This window comes from Phascolarctos cinereus, unplaced genomic scaffold (genome assembly GCF_003287225.1).
Source record: "Phascolarctos cinereus isolate Bilbo 61053 unplaced genomic scaffold, phaCin_HiC Scaffold_7;HRSCAF=346, whole genome shotgun sequence".
NCBI classification, from domain to species: domain Eukaryota; kingdom Metazoa; phylum Chordata; class Mammalia; order Diprotodontia; family Phascolarctidae; genus Phascolarctos; species Phascolarctos cinereus.
This window is the reverse complement of record NW_027556180.1, coordinates 132,329,739-132,344,034: the sequence shown is the minus strand read 5'-3', so window position 1 is coordinate 132,344,034 and position 14,296 is coordinate 132,329,739.

The following is a 14,296-nucleotide window of genomic DNA, read 5'->3' as shown; positions in this document are numbered from 1 at the left end:
CACCACCCAGGACCGCAACAGAGATCCAAGCACAGGCACAGAAAGAAAATCCTGCCTCAGTGCCAGTAAAGATATCCCTACAATCCCACTCTGATCAGCAGCTTGATTCTCCCCACTGTCTGTGGGCTGAGAGCTCCAGAAACAATCACTGATATTGTTGCCAGCACCCCAGAGCTGTGCTAGGACCAGGGCTTCACCATGCTCCTCTCTCACCTAGATCTGACAGACCTTTCCCACTGACCTTCTAAGTTTTATTTGGTGTTTCTGGGTTGAAAAGTCCGGCAACCACCACAGTTGCCTGTGATTCAGTTGCTTGAGTCCTGCTCCAGGTTTCCTTGGCACTGTTGTTGCTGGCACAGGCCATGATGAACTTCACTCCTCTCCCAGCCTGGCACAATAGACCTATCCAATCAACCATCTAGGTTGCTTTGTGCCAGAAATTTGGTTCACTCTGTTTCTTTTTTAGTGAGTTTTGTTGCTCTACAATTTGTTTAGAGTAATTTTTATAAGTATTTGGAAGGGTTTTGGGGAGAACTCAACCAATCCCTGCTTTTGCTCTGTCATCTTGGCTCCACCCCTTAAAGATCAAATTTTCTGTTCAGCTCTTGATTTTTTATCAGGAAAATTTGGAAGTCCTCTATTTCATTGAATGTCCATCTCCTTCCCTAAAAGATTTTGCTCAGTTTTGCTGGGTAGTTGATTCTTGGTTGGGATCCAAGTTCCTTTGCCTTATGAAATACCATATTCCAAGCCATCTGATCCTCTGTTGTAGAAGGTGCTAGGTCCTGAATGATCATGACTGTGGTTACATGATATTTGAATTGTTTCTTTCTGGGTGCTTGAAGTGTTTTCTCCTTGACCTAAAAATACTGGAAACTGGCTATGATATTTCTTGGAATTTTTCATTTTGAGATCTCTTTTATGAGGTGATTAGTGGATTCTTTCAATTCCTATTTTACTCATTGTTTCTAGGATATCAGGGAAGTTTTCCTTGGTAATTTCTTAAAGATGCTATCCAGGCTCCTTTTTCATCTTGGCTTTCAGGTAGACCAATAATTCTTAGCTTATCTCTCATGGATCTAATTTTCTAGGACAGTTTTTTTTTCCAATGGGGTATTTTACATTTTCTTCTTTTTTCTTTTTTGCAAAATTTCATCTGACTTAATCTTGATGCCCCATAAAGTTGTTAGTTTTGACTTGTCTAATTCTAATTAAAAAAAAAGTTTTCTTTAGTTAGCTTTTTTTTTTTGAAATCTCCTTTTCCATTTGGTCAGTTCTGCTTTTCAAAGAGGTCTTCTCTTCAGTAAGTTTTGTGCCTCCTTTTCTATTTGACCTATTCTACTTTTTTAAGGAGTTGTTTCCTTCAGGGGATTTTTTTTTCCATTTGGCCAACTTTAATTTTTAAGGAATTATTTTCTACAGCTAATTTTTTCCCTTCTGTTTCCTATTTGTTGACTCTCCTTTGCATATCTCTCATTTCTTTTTCAAATTTTTCTTCTACCACTCTTATTTAACTTTTAAAATCCTTCTTGAATTCTGCCAAGAAGGCTTTTTGGACTTGAGACCAGTTTATATATGGCCTTTGAGGTTTCAAATGTAGGCTGAGTTTGTGTTTTGTTCTTCCCAATCCCCACAAAAACAATTTATGGTCAGTGATCATTTTGGCTTTTTTCTCATCCTGTTTGCCCATTTCCTAGCTTTTAAAGTTGAACTCTGCTTCTGGGCTAAAGGGGACATGGTCACTGACTTTGTGCTCTGGGACCTCAGGTGCTGTCAACTGGAGGCTATAGAGGTCTGTCAACTTACCTGGTGCTGAGCTGGGGTCCTATTGGTGGTTTCTTTTTTCATTTTTTTTTTTCATTTTCCCAGGGCTACACTGACTTATGTGGAGGTCTGGCTGCTGGGTGATACCTGGACATCCTGGGCTGTGCTGGAGCAAGGGGAGGTCCAGCTGCTGGAGGATATCGGCCTGTCCAAGGCTGTGCTGGAGTACAGGGATGGCCTTCAAGCTGTAGTCTGCTGGTTTCCTGGTGTTGGTATTTGCATACTCCACTACCCTGGTGCTCAGTATCTCTCACTGTTTGCTGAAGTGGGGCTGGCCATAGGCTGGCTGGGATACTTTCTGTCCTGGAATACTCTCACCCTTTCCTTCACTGAAATAGACCTTTATTGATGATCATCCAAGGTTCCCAGCCTGAGACTGCTCCACCCCAGATTTCTGATAGCTCAGTTGTTCTGTTTTTTCCCCCCCCAGGGCACTCTTTTTTGGTTTTTAGAGGTCAATATAGGAGGGCAACAGTGACTTACTGATTAGTCTGCCATCTCGGCTCCTAGAAGTCCTAGATTATTATTTTACAATTATTTTTAATCTATACTTCCTCAGCACCTTATTAAATGTAATTTTTATTGTATTATAATCTGAAAAAAGTGCATTTAATACTTCTGCATTTGGCTAATACATAGCCAATACATAGCTAATAAATAGTCAATTTTAGTGAAGTTACCATGTAAAGCTGAGAAAAGGATATGTTTCTTTTTATCCCTGTTCATTTTTCTTTAGATATTTATCATATGTAACTTTTGAAAGATTTCATTCATCTTCCTGACTTTTTTTATTTTATAGTTAGATTTATCAAACTCTGGGGAAAAAAAAGTTGAGCATAGTTTTGCTGTCTTTATCCTCTTGTAATTCATTTAATTTTTCATTAAAAATTAGGATGATATGTCATTTGGCACATATATTTAGTATTGATATTACTTAATGGTATATGGTAGGTAGTAGCAAAATGTAATTTCTCTACTTATCACTTCTAATTAGAACTATTTTTGCTTTTTCTTTGCCTGAGATAATGATTACTGTACAGCCTTTTTGATTGCAGCTGAAGTATAATAGGTTCTGTTTCAGTTTGATATCTTAACTCTTTTTGTCATTCTCACTGTTTCAATTCTGGTTTTTTTTGTTTGTTTTTTGTGGAAAACGTATTGTGGGATTCTGTTTTCTGAAGTCATTCTGCTGTCTCCTTCTATTTTATGGGTAAGTTTATCACATTCACATTTATAGTTACGGTCACTAACTGTGAATTTCCTCCATTTTATTCTCTTCTGTTTTACATTCTCTCTATGCTGTTCCTCCTCTAAAAGTCTATTTTGCTTTTCACCACTACCTTCTTTTATTTGCCTTCCCCTTTCCCCCACAGCCACTTACTCATGTCCCATATCCTTCCTACTTCCTTGTTGGGTAAGATATATTTTTTATTACCAATTGTATATACGCACATATATATGTGTGTATTATATATGTACGTGTATATAAATTTAGATGTTTGAATCAATTTAGATGTAAGTGCGGTTCAAGCATTGCCAACCACCTCACCCATTTTTCCCTACACTGCTGAATCTCTTCCTTGTGTACCTCTTTTATGTAACATGATTTTCCCCATTTCCTCTCCATTCCCTTTCTTCCAGGGTATCTTTCCATCTTACCTTTTATATCATCCCAAAATAACTGATTCATTCCTATGCCCATTTTTTTTTGTGAGGCAATTGGGGTTAAGTGACTTGCCCAGTCACACAGCTAGTGAATGTCATATGTCTAAGGCTGGATTTGATCTCAGGTCCTCCTGACTCCAGGGCTGCTACTGTATCCACTGTGCCACCTAGCTGTCCCACATGTTCTCTTTCAATGTAGAATTCCTCTAGCTGTCCTAAATATTGTAAGTTTTTAGAAGTTGAATTTATCTCCTTCCTAGAAAGAAACGCAAAAAAAAAAAATAACCTTATTGTGCTCCTTATCATTTGTCTTTAAGGTTTATATTTTTTGCTTCACTTAAATCTTGTATTTGAAATTCACATTTTTTATTCAGCTCTGTGCCTTTCGTCAGGCATTCCTGAAAGTCCTCTATTTAATTAAATCCATTTCTTTTTCAACTTTAAGAATTATGCTCAGTTTTGCTAGCTAGGTTATTCTTGGTTGCAATGCCAGCTCTTCTGCTTTCTGGAATATCAAATTCCAAGTCCACTACTCCTTTAAGATTGTAACAACTAAATTTTGTATGATACTGATTGTTCCATTATATTTTAATTATTTCTTTATGACCATTTGAAGCATTTTATTCTAACTTTGGAGCTCTATAATTTGGTTATAATGTTCCTTGTGTTAATTTAGGGATTATTTTTAGGTGGTGATAAGAGGATTTTTAAAAATTTCTATTATTCCTTCTAGTCCAATAATATTTTGGCAAGTTTTTTGTGATGATTTATTGAAATATGATGTCCAGATTTGTTCTTTCATCATAGCTTTCAGGTAACCAAATAATTCTTAAATTTTCTCTCTTAAATATATTTTAATTTTTAATGATATTTTATTTTCCATAAAAATATTTAAAAACCATGTTAGCATTCATTTTTTTTTAAATTTAAATTCAAATCCTCTCTCTCCCCCTTTATTTCCCCATCACTGAGATATTAAGGAATCTGAGAAAGGTTGTATATGTGCAATTATGTAAAACATATTTCCATATGAGTTATTTTGTTGGAAAAAAACCTGAAACAAAAAAAATAATAAAAAAGGAAAGAGAAAGTGAAAATCATATACTTCTGTCTCCATTTAAAATCCATCAATTTCCTACCACCATCCCCAGAGGCAGATAGCATCTTTCATCATGAGTCTGTTGGGTTTGCCTTGGATCATTGCATTGCTGAGAATAACTGAGTCATTCATAGCTGTTCTTCATACAATATTGTTGTTACTATTTGCAATGTTCTATTGGTTCATGCTGCTTCAGTTCATGCAAGTCTTTCTAGGTTTTTCTGAAAATATTGCTTGCCATTTCTCATAGCACAATGTAATCCATCAGAATCATATACCACAACTTGTTCAGCCATTTCTCAATTGATGGACATCCTCACAATATCTATTTTTTTCCCCCAACAAAAGAGCTACTACAAATATCTTTATATATATTGGTCCTTTCCTTCTTCTATTTGACATCTTTGGGATATAGACCTTTATTGCTTGTTTTATTGGATTTTTTTGTGAATTTTTTCTGGGTTAAAGGGTATACAGTTTTCTAGCCCTTTGAGTATAGTTACAAATTGCTTTGCAAAATGATTTTATCATTTAATAACTCCACCAGCAGTGCATTAGTGTCACAATTTTCTCATATCCCCTCCAACATTTATCATTTTTAAAAATTTTCTGTCACTTTAGGCAATCTGATATGTATTAGGTACTAACTCAAAGTTGTTTTAATTTGCATTTCTCTAATCAATAGTGTTTGGGGGCATTTTTTTTCTTACGACTATAGACAGCTTTGATTTCTTTGTCTAAAAACTGTTTCTTCATATCATCTGACCATTTATCTCTTGGGGAATTACTTGCCTTCTTACAAATATGACTCAATTCTCTATATATTTGAGAAATAAGTCATTCATTTCATAAAACAATATAATTAAGTGGAGAAAAGAGATTGTACTGGGAGAAGAAGAAAGGTGAAGGCAGACAAGGATAAACTACATCACATGAAAAGGCACAAAGATCAAATACTGTAGAGGGAAAGAAGGGAGGGAGATGAGCATTGTTTGAACCTTATTCTCATCACATTTGGTTCAAAGAGGGAATAACATAATTGGTTAGGTACAGAAATCTAACTTGCCCTATAGGCAGTAGAAAGAGTAAAGGGAAAAGAAAAGTGAGGGGGCTAATAGAAGGGAGGGTAAACTGAGGGAGAAGGTGGGTAAAACCAAAACCCTTCTGAGGAGGTAAAGGGGAAAAAAATAGAGCAGAAAAAAAGCATAAACAAGGGAGGAGGGGTATAGGATGAAAAGACACAGATAGTAATCATAACCATGAATGCGAATGGAATGAACTCTCCCATAAAATGGAAACAGATAGCAGAGTGGATTAAGAACCATAACCCTACAATTTGTTGTCTACAGGAAACACATTTGATGCAGAAGGATACACATAGAGTAAAGGTAAAAGGCTGGTGCAGAATATATTATGCTTCAGCTGAAAAAAAAAAAAGCAGGGATAGAAATCCTGATCTCAGAGAAAGCTATAGCAAAAATATATCTAATTAGAAGAGATAAGGAAGGAAACTACACCCTGCTGAAAGGTACCATAGATAATGAAGTACTATTGCTAAACATATATGCACCATGTGCTGTAGCAGCCAGATTCTTAGAGAAGAATTTCAGGGAGTTAGAGGAAGAAATAGATAACAAAACTATACTAGTGGGGGACCTCAATCTCCCCCTTTCTGAACTAGATAAATCTAACCACAGAATAAACAAAATGAAGTAAAAAAGATCAATAGAATCTTTGAAAAGTTAAATATGGTTGACCTCTGGAGGAAACTGAATGGGGACAGAAAGGCATATACCTTTTCTTTTATGGCAGCTAAACAAAAATTAACCATGTACTATGGCATGAAAGCCTCACAGTCCAATGTAGAAAGGCAGAAACATTAAATGCATCCTTTTCAGATCATGATGCAATAAAAATTATATGTAATAAAAGGCCATGGAAAGATAGATTAAAAATTAATTGGAAACTAAATAATCTAATCTTTTTTTTTTTTAGCCAAAGACAAGGTTTATTAGAACATACACCATACTGGACAGACTCTTAAGAGTCTGAACATTAGTAAGCTATTGGCTAGATTTTAAGAATCTGAGCAATGGCTAGATTATAAGAATCTAAGCAGTGGCTAGATTTTAAGAATCTGAGCAGTTTGATGGAGACAAGATGGACCTTATATACAGAAAGACAGTGGGAGTGATCTAGAAGTGGCTAAGTAGCTTGAGGTGACTGGAGGAGAGATCTAAGGCGATCTGGATGGGAGTGGCAGTAAGCTGGGGTGAACAGAGCTCCTGGCACCTAGACCACAAGGCCAAGGGAGAATGAAGCCTGGTTAGGATTAAAGGTGGGAAATGGCCTGGGGCCATAGGGAAAGGTAACAGAGATTGGGCATAGTCACAATGAAAGGCCACTTGATGGGATTATAGGCTCAAGGGAGTTCCAGAGATTTGACCATGTGGAAAAGTTCAGGATTCTTCCTTTTTGGGGTCTAGATCCCATTCTCATCATTCCCCCCTCAAATAAATGGGACTGAAATTCTTTTGGTGTAAGGGGTAAAGGTCTCAACTTGTGAAATTGCTTCCTGCTGGCAAGGGGCATAGAGCTGTCCCTGCCTCAAGGGGGTCCCAAAGAGGAGGTTGACTGGAATCAAGCATAGGCTGTATCCAGGGAACTATGTGGGGACATTAGCTGGTACCTGATGTTTGCTATGAACTATAGGTGAATGGCCTGTAGTCTGGAAGACACAAATCTTACAGAAAAGACTGCAGGTCCCATCAATGACAGGATAAAACATCCTTAGCTCTGTTTGGATTCAGATAACTTGAATTCCCCACCCATGCAGTATCAAATCCACCTCATGGCCAGACTCATAATAGCCAGGTGGGTAACATTCCTTTTCAAAAGAACACAATGGGGAAACTGAGCCAGGAGGATCCCATCTTAGACTAAGGCTAAAATTGTCCTCTCAGCTTTTCCCCATGTTGACTTCCCACCAATATTGCATTCTCTCTAAGTAGCTTGTGGCAGTTCTCTCAGATGTTGGATTATTGATTATCAACGCATTATGACACATCAGACACCTCAGAACAAAATCCTATGAGCTTTTCCCTCAAACAGCAAATTTCACTAATCACAGTGTAGGAAAAATCTGTTTCCAGGATTTACATCTCAAATTTAAATTTGTGCTGGTATAAAAAGCCAATCTTTAGAGATTGTGCTTATATATTTGCAAATTCTCAGCAAGACAAAACTCAAACTGGCATTTTGGCAAGTTTACACATTAAAACAATAGCCAACAGCAGCCAAATTATTTTAGCGGTAACCAAATTGCGAAAAGTTGCTTGACATAACCAATGCAAAAAGTTCACCAATTTGAAACTTGAAACAAAGCCATTACCAATCAGACGACTTCAGTTTTGTGAAATGTATTTCCAAATTACTTTACACAGAGAACCAACATCTCATCATTACCAGTTAAAACTACAACTTTAAGAGGAGCGTGTTTACCCGAGTTCAGAGGCCAGCTTCTTTACTTTGAGCAGATGTGCTGAACCTGGTTGATATTTCCAGGTAAAGGTTGCCTTAGGGCCCAAGGCCATTGCCAGGTGGGCCCACATGGTAGCTGCTGCCCCTCCCTCCTCCTTCCTTTCCCAGGTGAAGGAGGGTGAAATCAAAGGTCAGGGGTAAAGGGTGAAACTCTCTTCTCCTATGAGAGAGTTTAACAGACACCCACTTGACTCAAAGGAAGGGAGTGGGAGAAAGGAGTGAGCGGGTTATAAGGAGGAGTTTCAAATCTCCTTAATGATCAATCACAAAATATCCAGAATTTGTTAAGATGTTTTTTAGCTGTTCTAAGTTTTCCCTGTAACCTCTATGAAGGAGGATTAAGGGGTATAGAGGGAAGGGAGTAAGTAAGCCTCAGGGAACCAAAAACCAACTACAGTTTTCCCCAATTCCCTAGTGCCAAGAGAATTGACAGAATTAGGCATACTTCCAGATAGGAAATCTGTCCTTGTCCTCTATGCTGCAGAAGGTGTACCCAGGTCCATGGCCCCTCAAACCGACCCAGTGGACTGAGATCCTGAGAGTGTCAGGTCCAATGTGAGACAGCTTCATAACTGTCTGCCCTAACAGCACCTCTAAGCCTTGGCGCTTGAGAGTGACCCCAACTGCAGTGCAAGAAAGGTAGTGGGAGGTTTATACACCTTCCAATCTTGTCTGGAGAAGAACTTGGGGTTAGGGCAGTTTCTCCATATGAAACCATCAAAATGTTGAGGTTTAGGGACTTAGGGGTCCAGGGACCCTAAAAGCACAACAGTCAGGTCTTGCCCAAAATAATTTGACCCAAGCCTTCTTTCAGCTAGAGATATGGTTTATTAGAACATCCTCCATATTGGACATACTCTTAAGGAGTCTGAACATTTGTAAGCTATCATATTCCAAGCCCACTGGTCCCTTACTGTAGAAGCTGCTAAGTCTTGTTTTATCCTGATTGTGTTTCCATAATATTTGAATTGTTTCTTTCTGGCTGCTTGCAATATTCTCTCCTTGACCTGGGAGCTCTGGAATTTGGATATGATATTCCTGGCAGTTTTCATTTGGGGATCTCTTTCAAGAGGTGCTCAATGGATTCTTTCAATTGCTACTTTGTCTTCTAGTTCCAGAATATCAGGGCAGTTTCTGTTGATTATTTCTTGAAAGATGATGATGTCTAGGCTATTTTTTGATCATGGCTTTTAGGTAGTGCAATATATATATACACACACACATATATATATACATACATATGTACACATATATACAGATACACATACACACACATATGTGTGTATATATGTGCGTATATATGTGTATATATGTGCATGTGTGTGTACACACACACACACACACACATACACATAATTATCTCTCCTGGATCTATTTTCAAGTCAGTTGTTTTTTTTCAATGAAATATTTACATTGTCTTCTATCTTTTCATGCTTTTGGTTTTATTTTATTGTTTTTTGATTTGTCATAAAGTCATTAGATTCCATTTGTTTCATTCTAATTTTTAAGGGATTATTTTCTTCAATGAGCTTTTGTACTCTCTTTTTCCTTTAGCCAATTCAGCTTTTTAAGACATTCTTCTCCTTATTGGCTTTTTGGACCTCTTACCATTTGCCATAACCTGTTTTTTGAGTTGTTGTTTTCTTTAGCAACTTTTTTGTGTCTCCTTTACCAGGCTGTTGACTATGTTTTTCATAATTTTCTTGCATCACTGTCATTTTTCTTTCCAATTTTTCCTCTTTCTCTCTTAATTGATTTTTAAAATCCTTTTTGTGCTCTTTAATGGCCTGAGACCATTTCATATTTTCTTGGAGGCTTTGAATGTAGGAGCTTTGACTTTGCTGTCTTCTTCTGAGTATATGCTTTGATCTTCCTCACTATTGTAGTAACTTTTTATAGTCAGAGTTTTTTCTATTGTTTGCTCATATTCCCAGACTGTTACTTGACTTTTAAATCTTGTTAAAGTAGGGCCTGCTTCCAGGGTGGAGGGCACACTATCCCAAGCTTAGGGATTTTATGTATCTGTTTTCAGAGATACCCCTAGAAACTGTGTTTTCAGTTCTTCCAAGGTGGCATAATCTAAGGAGAGGTGCTTAATACTCTCTTGCCCTATTCTCTGGTTTTTGAGTGACTGCAAGCTCTCTTTTCTGCTCTGGAACTGTGAGGAGGGTCCCCACTTCACTGTGGCTGCAAGCTCTGGTGTGCTAGTGTTTCTTGTATTGGGACTGCCATCCAGGCCTGTGACCTGGATCCAGGTATGGGCAAAGAAAGAGTCCTTCCTCAGTGCTAGAAAAGGGACTCTTGTAATCTCCTTCTGACAACTATTTGTGGGCTGAGAGATTCAGAAGCAGCTGCTCCAGCTGCTGATTTAGTGGCTCCCAAGGCCTGCTCCTGATTTGCTGAGGCCAGGTCTTCATTGGCATGGCCTGTGCTGAACTGCACTCCTCTCTCACTCTGGTGCAACAGACCTTTCCTTCTAACCTAATTTGTCTTCAGCTAGAATATTATTTCACTCCATCTTTTTGTGGGTTCTGCTGCTCTAGAATTTGTTTAGAATCATTTTTAAAGGTATTTTGAGGAGTTTGCAGGAAATCTTAGGTGAGAGCATTCCTTTACTCTGCAGTCTTGGCTCTGCCTTCCATAATCCTAACTTTTAAGGAATTATTTTCTTCAGTGAGCTTTGGTACCTTTTCCCCCTGGTGAATTAGTTTTTAAAAGTCTTCTTTTCTTTAATGAATTTCTATGGCTCTTTTACCATTTGGCCAACTACAATTTTTAGGGTATTATTTTGCTCAGTATGTTTTGTGCCTCTTCTACCAAGATGTTTCATCCTTTATCTGTACCTATAACTAATCATCGTTAGATATCTGTCTATTTATGTATTTACCTATCTATATAAAATTTTCCCCAATTACATGTTAAATCAATTTTAACATTTCTTTCAATGTTTTGAATTCAAATTTTATCCTTCCCTTCCCCTCAACCCTCCCCCTTTCTGATATGATAACCAATCAGATAAAGGTTATACATGTGTAATCATGTAAAACATTTCCATATTAGTCATTTTGTATGTGAAGACTAAAATAAAAGAAAAAGAATGAAAGAAAGGGAAAAATAGCCTGATTCAATCTGTCTTCAAACAATATCAATTTTTTTTTTGTCTGTAGGCAGATAGTGTGCTTCATCATTAATCCTTTGGGGATGTCTTGGATCACTGTATTGCTCAAAATTGTCAAGACATTTCATTCATAGTTCATCATTCACTATTGTGTTTCTAAGTACAATGTTCTCCTGTTCCTTCTTACTTAGTTTTGAAGCTGTTCATTTAAGTCTTTACAGGTTGTTTTTTTTTTTTCTGAAATCATCCTGCTTGTCATTTCTCATAGCATGATAATGTTCCATCACATTCATATACTGCAGCTTACTTAGCTTTTCACCAATTGATGGTCATCTTTTCAATTTCCAATTCTTTGCCACCACAACAGAGTGACTATATCTATATCTATATATCTATCTATAAAAATTTACTTATAGGTTCTTTTCCCTTTTTTGATGTCTTGGGGATTTGGACTTAGTAGTGGTGGTATTGCTGCATCAAAGAGTGTGCATAGTTTTATAGCCCATTGGGAACAGTTCCAAACTGCTCTCCACAATGTTTGGATCAGCTCCCAAGCTCCACCAACAGTGAGTGCTTTAGTGTCCCAGTTTTCTCACATCACCTCCAACATTCATCATTTTCCTTTTTTGTCATATTAGCCAATCTGATAGTTGTGACAGGATATTTCAGAGTTGTTTTAATTTGCATTTGTGTAATTGATAGTGATTTTGAGCATTTTTCACCCTTTACCCCATACCTTTGATTTCACCCTCCCCCACCTGGGAAAGGAAGGAGGAGGGAGGGGCAGCAGCTACCATGTGGGCCCACCTGGCAATGGCCTTGGGCCCTAAGGCAACCTTTACCTGGAAATATCAACCAGGTTCAGCACATCCTGCTCAAAGTAAAGAAGCTGGCCTCTGAACTTGGGTAAACACGCTCCTCTTAAAGTTGTAGTTCTCACATATTTTTGACCATTTATCAATTGAGGAACGACTTCAATTTTTATAAATTTGAGTCCTCTATATGTTTGAGAAGTGAGGACTTCATCAGATATACTTGTAACAAAATTCCTTTTAATCATGGTTGTTTGTTTAATTATGTTTGTTTCTGCAAAAACTTTTTTTTTATACCTCTTTTTCATCAAGCAGCCACCTCCATGGCTTACTCTGTGTACAATCCAGGTTAGATGCAAATGGGATATCACAAACCTCTCTTTCAAACCAGTTAAGTTGTACTTTACTAGAAAAATCTCTTACCCTGAATTTTTGTTGGCTATGATTCTCCAGAATTCAATTTGATGTGTTATTTTATAGTTGTTTAGAGGGGATTATTGGGAGAGTTTGGGGATAGCCAGATGATGCACTGGATAGATTGCTGGACTTGAATCAGGAAAACTCATTTTCATGAGTTTAAATCTGGCCTCAGACACATAATAGTTGACTGACCCCAGGCAAGTCATTTACTGCTGTTTGCCTTACCTCCTCATCTATAAAATGAGCTGGAAAAGGAAATGGTAAACCACTCCAGTATCTTTGTTGAGAAAAGTCCAAACGGGGTCACAAAAAGCTGGATGTGACTGAAATGACTAAACAACTGCAACAAAATTGGGAGAGTTTAACTGGGTTGCTGCCTCTCCCCCTGCATTTTGGCTCTGCCCCTGTCTGCCCCTCTCTTTTGAATATGTAGCTTATGATTCTGACAGCTCTCCCTTGAATTTCTAGTGAGGGGGAGAAGGGGCTATTTCAGTTTCCTTCTCTTTCTTCCTCCTCCTCCATCCCAACCTTAGCAGCAACTATGGTGGCTGAATGCATAGGGCAATGATACATTGTCTAGGTAAGCCTTAGCCTAGATTTCACATCCTTAGCTGCTTCTACTGGAATTTTTTCTCTTCTTGTTAAGAATGCTGGAAAGTGGCTTTTTTTCTGGCCCAGGGTACAGTTCTTTTCATTCTTCCACTCCTCTGCAGTGGACACCAATATACCAACATGGAGCCTCTAGCAACATGTCTTTTTTCAAGGAAACAGATGCTATAACAGGAGAAGTTGTATGAATACATGTTCAACTCTAAAAGTCTCTGGACATGGTGCTCACAAGAGAGGATCAGGAAGTAGTATTATTCCACTGGAAGCTTTACAGTCCAGCAGATTGGAGTGGGGTCTCAAATCCATTTCTAGTGAAATTATTTTTATTTTATATTTTGATTCTGAAAAATCAACAGATTGAATTAAGGAAGCTTTTATTTTATATTCCCTAGATTATATACATGAAAATACAGGAGAGGATAACTCATTGTGCACAATGGAATGCCAAAAATAAATGATTTAAGCAGACTAATGGATACTGAAGTGTACTTCTGATTATTTAGGGTACTAACAAAGTCACTGAACTTAAAACGTGCTGTTTATTTTTTTAACCCTTGCAATAGAGTGTAATTGAAACCAATCAATGGATTTTTCTTATTATTTCTTTATCTGTATATTAGGATTTGGGACACACCTACATAGCCATACACATAAGTGTGTGTACCTATGTCTATGTCTATGTATGTGTACATACATATATGCATTCCTATAACTAGTAAAAAGGTTTTTTTTTTGATATATCTTTTTAAAGAAATGCCAAAAAGAGAAACATTTAGGGGCTATATATGTAGATACCTTCCTACATACATACATACATACATACATACATACATATATGCAAACACCTTTCATATAAAAAGGCAGTAACACCAGCGAAGGTGGGGGAAGTAGGTATTTTCTTTGAGTAAGGCCCTTTAATACATTTAAGAATCAGTTGGAAAAGGAACAACATCTTAATTGCTACAATAATTTAACCAAGAAGGTTTTATTGTACATTAAAAGGAACATATTAACCTTGATACTGTTAAGCTGAATGATTTTGGTTTCATGAAGGATTAGGGAGCTTAGTAAAAGGGATACATTAAAAAAATGCAATATACTCTGTGTAATCAAAGCATATTTATAAGAATTTTCCACGTAGGGAAAATAGTCTTTAATATTCAATTTTTAAAATTATGATATTCAACTTAACCTATTTCTACTTTCGAT